We start from the raw sequence: 9,516 nt of genomic DNA, 5'->3' as shown, positions 1-9,516 counted from the left end.
CTAGCCAGCAGCAGCAGTCGGCGTGTCGACATTGACCTTTTGCTGCTGTGCCCACTATATCGTTAAGGAATGTAAATGCCCACCATCCGGCCCCTAGGGGCACGGACAGACAGCATCATCTCACAGGGGCTCCCAGGCACACTTCTCTCTTTCTCTCTTTCTTTCTCTCTCTCTCTTTTGCCACGTATTCTTTTTGTGTTTGACCTTTTATTTATCCAGGTGGATAACTTTAAATCTTCTTTCATAACTAAATCTTTCATTTCTTCTTCCTCTTAATGCCCTCAAGACATAATGTGAAGCCATCAAATTATGAGATGAACGACACCCGGTCAAGTGATAAGCAGCAAACGATAAAAAGAGAGAAAAATACATTGAAAAATAATACATTGACTACAAACCTATCTTAACTGACTGGAATGATGATGTTCCGTTTAACATCATACCTGCAACCTTCATCTGTTTAAACAGATGAATGTGGCAACACCGGCTAAGGGCTGCCTTGTATGAACCTCGAACTGTGGAACTTGTGCTCATCTGTGTGTGACCTATCTTATCTCTTTTGTGGACCCTCCATAGCATGTTTAACTGACTGTATTTGTTCCCTTCAAACCACTGGTTTGGATAATTAGATGTCAAGCAGCCCCATAACAACAAGTGATACAGCCGATGGTTCATGCACACCCAGAGATGCACACACACACACACACACACACACACACACACACACACACACACACACACACACACACACACACACACACACACACACACACACACACACACACACACACACACACACACAAAGAAACACACACAGATAAGGTTACGGGAAGATGGAAGGACAGTAATTGAGGACAGGTAATTACCCTCCCCTTGCATATCATGCTTATTCTTGCTTCACCATTGCATTCAAGCACAAACACTACGTGCTTGAGTGTGCGCTATTGTTGTATTATGTGCATGTAACTGCAGTATATCACCCTAGAATAAAAAAAATCATGCATTGTAACCTTTGAAGGACTTTCTGGCTGTTGACTGCAGTAAAATACATGTAAAGCCTTCGAGGATCATGCTGTAAGTAAAATTAACTTAGATCACATTTTTGAATTTACATAGTAAGATTTGCACATCAGACACTTTTCATTTAACCCTGTGCTACTGCCAGCCTTGAGCTATAACCGTTCATCAATGCAAAAACTGCTTTCATCCAAAATATCCAAAATATTATTGATATATGAAGTCTGGAATGAAGCAAGAAAGGGAGAACATATGAATTCAGATGAATATGCTCCCGCCCTCCTCATCAAAGCATTGGAGCTACATTTATCATTTTTAATGTCCCAAATTAATATAGCGCTGTGCGCATCCACTAAGAATCCCCCTCGCAACCCCATCTGCAGTACACTACCTGTCTCTTTAAGGTAGTGGGCCTACCCTCTAGTAGCCCAAACACTACCTGTCTCTTTAAGGTACTGGGCCTACCCTCTAGTAGCCCAAACACTACCTGTCTCTTTAAGGTAGTGGGCCTACCCTCTAGTAGCCCAAACACTACCTGTCCCTTTAAGGTACTGGGCCTACCCTCTAGTAGCCCAAACACTACCTGTCTCTTTAAGGTAGTGGGCCTACCCTCTAATAGCCCAAACACTACCTGTCTCTTTAAGGTAGTGGGCCTACCCTCTAGTAGCCCAAACACTACCTGTCCCTTTAAGGTACTGGGCCTACCCTCTAGTAGCCCAAACACTACCTGTCTCTTTAAGGTACTGGGCATACCCTCTAGTAGCCCAAATAGGCCAAAAAAAGAATGGCTTCAATCTGACTCTTTAGCTATTAAGCTCTTAGCTAAGCTTTCCCTGCTCACATAAAGTGCTGATGTCATTGAGGCAGGCGGAGTGTGCCTCTCCACTTGCATTATGCTCAACGCTTTGTGAAAAAATCGGTTGTCTGTCCCCCAAAAGGGGACATTGAATTAAATAGAGGAAAAGTGAAGTTAAACAGATGTTGTTTAAATGGCCTGACAATATGGAAATGATAGCCTTTGTTATAGTTCTTTGCCATGGATAAAGACTCACAAGCTAAGCAGTTTATTTCATGGGTAAATATAGACTGTTCATGTACTACTATTCTAATGTACAAACACAGCTGCTACTGTTTGAACACAGAAAGCTTGGTGACTGATATAAGAATTATTTTTGAGTTGCACATCGTAGAATAGAATAATATGGAAATAGCATTTCTCTACTGGATTATTGTTTTAACATGTTTCCCCGGAAGATAGGAGGTAAAGGGCATAGGACGACATTGACATTCGACCAAATGTAACAGACCTTTACTATGAATAAAACTACTTATTTTTTGGGTTTGACGTTGTTGGTAACAATAAGTATAATTAAAACTCAACAGTTTTAGAAATGTTACATAATATAACTTTAGGAGAAAAAATACTGTGCTAGACAACCCTTTATTGTTGTAAATCAATTCTATGAGGTCAAACAATTAAATAATGAACAGTAAAAAAGGGCATAATAGGGCCCCTTTAAGTTTACCTTCTTTCTCACTTCTACTTTATCAGATCGTCGCAAAGATAGAATTTCACGTGTGTGTGTTTATTTTCCGCGTGTCATTCTGACATAAGGTGGAGGGGTGGGGGCTGAAAAAGCCCACAATTACTATCAGTGAAGCCAGTAACTTGTTACTGGCCTCGGACCGCTTTTTTCAGTAACGAGCAGGGATGGAAATTAACACCCGCCACACGCCATTTGCGGGTGGATTTGTATGGTGGCGGGTGAATTGTGTCACTTCACCCGCCACTGTGGCGGGTAATACTTTCCAGTCAGGTCCGATCAAATTTGCATATCTAATACATTCGTTATACGGCGCTGCACAGTTCCACAACCATTACTGTCAACATCCGGGCCCCTTCTTCCTCTACGCCTCTTTTGCTGAACTGCGACTGTCAATATCCGGGATAATATCGGTAACAGGGCTCTCAAGTCTCACGCGTTCGGCGTGAGACAAACGCAATTCAACCCATGCACACGCTCACACGCCACACGGTATGGTAACCAGACGTCCTCTTTTGCCCGGACAAGCCCTCTTTTTGACACACTTTTAAAAAATGTGTGTCGGAATTTCAAAATCGTCCGGGATTTTATTAAAGCCTCATATATGTTCACATTGAATTTGAGTTGCGTTTCTCTGGGTCGTTCACAAACTAGTTAGGCTACGCCCTCCCCTACTCAGTTTTGTTCGCTTCGCATTGGTGGAAGTGAGTAGGGGGAGTGGTTAAGTAGAGCCTTCAGATTGGACGGTTTGACCTACTCAGTTACCGTCGTGTTTTGTATTTATTATTTTACCATTATTGTTTTATAGGGACAAACATTAACAAATTTCTCCTACAGGGGATTGATAAAGTTCTATCTATTGAACAGAAAGAAACACTTGGTCATACTTTACACACTTTACCACAGCATTGGCCTACTGAATGCCACAGATATATTTTCAGCATTGGACTGAATGCCACACATATTTTCTTCTGAATATTAGTGTTAAGGGCATATAATGCTTACTATCATACGTTAGTTACCATGTCTGTGTGGACACATTTGTATACAGTCACATGTAAATACAAAAAAACAAATGTTCCTATTGACTTATGATGGTGTAGCCATGCATGTTGTTTTATTATTAATGTCAATTCGTTTTTTAATGAAAATACTTTGTATAGATGAATTATCCCCAAACTTGTCATCGTAACACCAACTGATGTGTATGAAAAACACTTTTCTTATCTATTGTTACTATTATATTGTTTAAAATGTACGCATATATTAAAAAATATATAGCGTATAAAAAGTGGCTGGTAAAAAAGATGAGTGGCTGGTAGATTTTTAAATCTACCTGCCACAGTGGCTGGTGGGCAAAAAAGTTAATTTCCATCTCTGGTAACGAGTAATCTAACGCGTTACTATTTCCAAACCAGTAATCAGATTAAAGTCACTCATCAAAGTCACTGTGCTGTTATGTTAGACCAGGGGTTTTCAAAGTGTGAGAGAATGAGCCCCCCCTCAGAGAAAAAAAATCAGCTGAGCCCCCCCCCCCCCCCAATTTTTTTTTCTAAATACCTGTGTTTTGAAAGCTATTTTAATTATTTTACACATTTCAAACATCTCCGATCATAATTTTAAAACATTTGGAACATATTTTTGAAACATTTGAAACACATTTTCTAACATATTTTTTAAACATATTTCTGAAACATTACATCTTTTTGCGTTTTTAAACAACAAAATGTAACAACTTTATCTAAGCATGTTTTAGCTTAACCTTTTTTAAATACATTTGAACATCTTAATCTGTGTAAACTGCCAGTTTACAGATTCATTCAGGGTCCCCGACTCTGAATTTTCTGAGTCGAATCAGATCTGCCTTTTCAGTCCAGAGATTCGACTATTCGGCAGGGTTTGTTTACCGGCGTTGCTATGGTGACCTCAATTATTATAAGCAACTGAAAACGACGCCGGTTTGAAACTAAAACTGTGATTCTGAAAAAAGTATAAATACTATCAAAATTCCGTTTAGATAGTATTGAAGATACAAGTGTGTAGATTTGTTTAATGGTTTGAACGATGGTAAACGGTTGAAAAAGGAATGAGTTTACGATGTCTAGAAGTAGGTGTATCAGAATGGGCTGACGTCTTCAATGAAAACAGCTGAAAACGAAGCAGTATGAAACTAAAACTGTGATTCTGAAGACATTTTAAATGATATCGAAGTTCTGTTTCGATATTATTGAAGATACAAGTGTGTAGATTTGTTAAATGGTTTGCACGAAGATAAACGGTTGGAAATTGATTTAGTTATTATGTTACTTCTACAGTTGAAGTACGACTGATGATTTGAATCATCTTTCAGGGTTTTCTTCGGGTTTATTTTTTTCTCACGTCGCGCCCCCCCTGAGGAACTCTGGCGCCCCCCACAGTTTGAAAACCACTGCTTTAAGTTAATTTTTTTATTTTTTATCGCAATTAACGCATGTGCAGAATGATCCGCCCCGTGCATCCCACCCGCTCTGTACTACAGTCACTTCAACGTTGTGGCTTTCCCATGATCAGAGTAGCTGACTAACCACGGACCTATAACTGCTGCAAGTCAAGAAACTAATTTTAAGAATGCAAGGCAGAAAAGACCCTGGTACTGCTTTTAACCAGATGCTGTTCTTCTCTACATGCACATGCTCAGCATAATCGTCTGCATTGTTCACTGAAGTAAAACCCTTTGAGTAAACTGTTCAACAAAATAATTTGTCCCACCACAGCCCGTGTTCTAATAAAGACAATCTACTTATTATGAGGATTTTTTTATTTCCTGAAAGCACAAAAAAAAAAAAGTCATTTATATTGGGTATGTTTTTAGAGCAGGGAACAGTATCCCAGTTTGCACCTCACCCACTTATAACTTATGTTCCAAAATTTGGATCTCCAAAGCATCCTTTTGCATCTTTTGAATTGTTACAATTGCATGGAGGTTGGTGAGGGCATCTGGTTCAAGTAGGGCGATGACGCCATCAGTAACTGGAAGAAGATGATTAGACAGTGCAATTATTACTTGAGCCAGAATATTGCCCCATCTAATTTGCAACGCGCTGGGTTGCGTGTACATATTTAATTATTTTGATTAATTTAATTAATTATTTTTAACCAACCTCTTATACTGTAAAGGCACTTCTATCCTGGTGGGTGGGGGGGATCAGAGGAGCTCCCCCCAGGGATGCCCTCAGCCACAGGATGCATACTCTGTTGGCTGAGGGCCATCTCCTCAGCCTCTGTGAGGGCTGCAGGTGGTGGACCCCCTCCAGTCTGCCAGACCTCTGCATTTTTCGATTTGCTAACATGGAGGAAAATGTTTCCCTAATATTCAGTAAGCGCTATTTTGAAGACACATATATATTTATAATGCATTTTGCCTAGGTGTAGCCTTCTAATATATCTAAATCCTATTAAATATTGGCAGTGTTGGGGTGGCTGGGAAATGTACTACTTACATTTACTGCTTAAATATAGTATACAAATATATAATACATGTTGAACATAGCTGTTAAATTAGGTAGAGCAGGCAAAACAGCACAGATTTGATTTCAATTAAACATTAGTTTACCTGTTTAAACTATATTTTTGTACTTCATTTGCTGCCAAGTCCTCGTGGGGCAACTCGGGGTTGCGTAAATTGACACACACACACACACACACACACACACACACACAATTTACATATTGAATAAGTGGAAGATATTAAACTTTTTTTCTTATTTTATTTTACTAATTTATTTGACTCACGCATTGACTTGTTCAGCTATTTCCTGCCAAGCTCTCTCTCGCGCTCTCGCTGCCGCGGCGGTATTGCTTTTTTTTGTTAAAATGGGTAACTGCTCGGCATACACGTTCATTAGAATTTCCAATTCCGTGGGGGAAAAGTAAGTGGATCTATGCTTTTGGTCCATGTTTGATCATGTTATCAGAGATCCATTGATGATGGCTCTTCATAGTCAACAGGCACGCCCTCAACCCAGAGTGAACATACTCAGAGTTGATTAACCCAACGCTGATCACCTGAGGGGTGTTCCACGAACGGAGGTTTAACAAACACGGAGTTAACGCTGAACTCTAGGTTGATTGACCCTGTGCCGACCAACCCAGAGTTTTCGGTTCCACAGCCGCGGTTATGCATTAGTTCAATCAACTCGGGGTTGGTTAACACAGGGTTGTGCGCGTCCACGCCAAACTTAAAAAGACGTGATGTATGGATCATGGAAACCCTGATCGATAGGCGAAACGGGCCGCTTATTTCAATGAAATGGAACTCCAGGTTCTCCTGGAGAGCTATGACGAGGAGAAGGACATTATCACAAGAAAAGGGAACGCTAAAACCTCTGGAACCCGGAGAACCAAAGCCTGGCAGCGGATCGCTGACCGCGTAAATGCGTTAGTTACACGTCAAAAGCACGATCCTTAATATTTGAGCCATGAATATATAAATATCCCAGTTAAGCATTCTTAAAGATCCTACCACATAACCCCTTTCTTCTAAAACAATATGTACTCCGATTGCTTCCAAGCGGTCAGAGGATCAAGTATAAAAATGAAGTATAAAAAACATACAAACTGGTAAGCTTTTCCCACCATCGAATTGGTATAAATTTAAATAAGCCATTTTTTTTAAGCCAATCGTTAAAAGGCCGACAGTCGGCAGACTGGATCTGGCCCTCAAATTGTCTTGACCCCGGTGGAGGAGCTGTTAATAAACATAAATTCAGGGCGCCCTGGCATGGAGGGGGTACCTGGAGGTAGGCCTACCTACCACCTCAGAGAGTCATGGGCCATACCCCACACTGGTTGAATGTAGGTTTTTGTGTTTTCTTGTATTTTAGATTTTTTTTGCCTTCGAAGTAACACATGCAAACCGTGTGCTTGCCACAGCGCATACTATTCCAAATGTTTATTTTTTGGTAACTGGGTAGAAAACCTAAAAGTGACAATTCATCAACTTCACAGATCAAGATGGATCAGTGCTTGTAATGAAGCCGCCGGCTACGATCGAACATTCTCCAGTGGATGCAAGTCCGTTAGGACTATTTTATACTTTATGTTGTAAATGCCTCTCGGCATAGTACTAAGACAATATTGCTCTTTGTATGATAGGAGGCCGATACAAATCTTGGATGGGTCATCTGAAACGACTGTGATGTGCTCAGCATCTCCAGCATTATAGCCTAGATAAAACTACCATTTGAAAAAAACGGAGGGCTACGCAAATAGTCTGGAGTGAACTGAGGCCAGGTCCTCGATTGGTAGTGTTGGCTATGTAAGGCTATTTAAATATATTAAAGATTTGCGCGAGAATCTATATCTCTCCACTCCAGCAAAAAGTCATCCAATATGCCAAGATGTCGAGCCGTGGTCTTATCAATCGCTCCCGGTGGATTGCACGTATAATTTGCGCTCTGATATATCAGCAGTTCTCTCATCAAAAGGGCATGCCATTGTGAACACATGAAATCTGCGGTGAACGCCGGTTGAAATACCCAAAACCGGGTTATGTTTCAAACTTAACCTGCGCAAAACCTGGTCCGACCAGTGGGGTGTTCCACAAAGCCGGTTTTATCACATAACCGGGTAAGTTAACCCAGGGTTTGCTGTAACCCTAGGTTTTCCGTTCCAAAAGGATCACGGTATGTTAGTTGCTATAGCAACATATGCTCTGAATCAAACCTGGTCGGACCAGGTTTTGCGCAGGTTAAGTTTGAAACATAACCCGGTTTTGGGTATTTCAACCGGCGTTCACCGCAGATTTCATGTGTTCACAATGGCATGCCCTTTTGATGAGAGAACTGCTGATATATCAGAGCGCAAATTATACGTGCAATCCACCGGGAGCGATTGATAAGACCACGGCTCGACATCTTGGCATATTGGATGACTTTTTGCTGGAGTGGAGAGATATAGATTCTCGCGCAAATCTTTAATATATTTAAATAGCCTTACATAGCCAACACTACCAATCGAGGACCTGGCCTCAGTTCACTCCAGACTATTTGCGTAGCCCTCCGTTTTTTTCAAATGGTAGTTTTATCTAGGCTATAATGCTGGAGATGCTGAGCACATCACAGTCGTTTCAGATGACCCATCCAAGATTTGTATCGGCCTCCTATCATACAAAGAGCAATATTGTCTTAGTACTATGCCGAGAGGCATTTACAACATAAAGTATAAAATAGTCCTAACGGACTTGCATCCACTGGAGAATGTTCGATCGTAGCCGGCGGCTTCATTACAAGCACTGATCCATCTTGATCTGTGAAGTTGATGAATTGTCACTTTTAGGTTTCTACCCAGTTACCAAAAAATAAACATTTGGAATAGTATGCGCTGTGGCAAGCACACGGTTTGCATGTGTTACTTCGAAGGCAAAAAAAATCTAAAATACAAGAAAACACAAAAACCTACATTCAACCAGTGTGGGGTATGGCCCATGACTCTCTGAGGTGGTAGGTAGGCCTACCTCCAGGTACCCCCTCCATGCCAGGGCGCCCTGAATTTATGTTTATTAACAGCTCCTCCACCGGGGTCAAGACAATTTGAGGGCCAGATCCAGTCTGCCGACTGTCGGCCTTTTAACGATTGGCTTAAAAAAATGGCTTATTTAAATTTATACCAATACGATGGTGGGAAAAGCTTACCAGTTTGTATGTTTTTTATACTTCATTTTTATACTTGATCCTCTGACCGCTTGGAAGCAATCGGAGTACATATTGTTTTAGAAGAAAGGGGTTATGTGGTAGGATCTTTAAGAATGCTTAACTGGGATATTTATATATTCATGGCTCAAATATTAAGGATCGTGCTTTTGACGTGTAACTAACGCATTTACGCGGTCAGCGATCCGCTGCCAGGCTTTGGTTCTCCGGGTTCCAGAGGTTTTAGCGTTCCCTTTTCTTGTGATAATGTCCTTCTCCTCGTCATA

This window comes from Gadus chalcogrammus, chromosome 5 (genome assembly GCF_026213295.1).
Source record: "Gadus chalcogrammus isolate NIFS_2021 chromosome 5, NIFS_Gcha_1.0, whole genome shotgun sequence".
Classification (NCBI taxonomy): domain Eukaryota; kingdom Metazoa; phylum Chordata; class Actinopteri; order Gadiformes; family Gadidae; genus Gadus; species Gadus chalcogrammus.
This window is presented reverse-complemented; position numbering follows the sequence as displayed.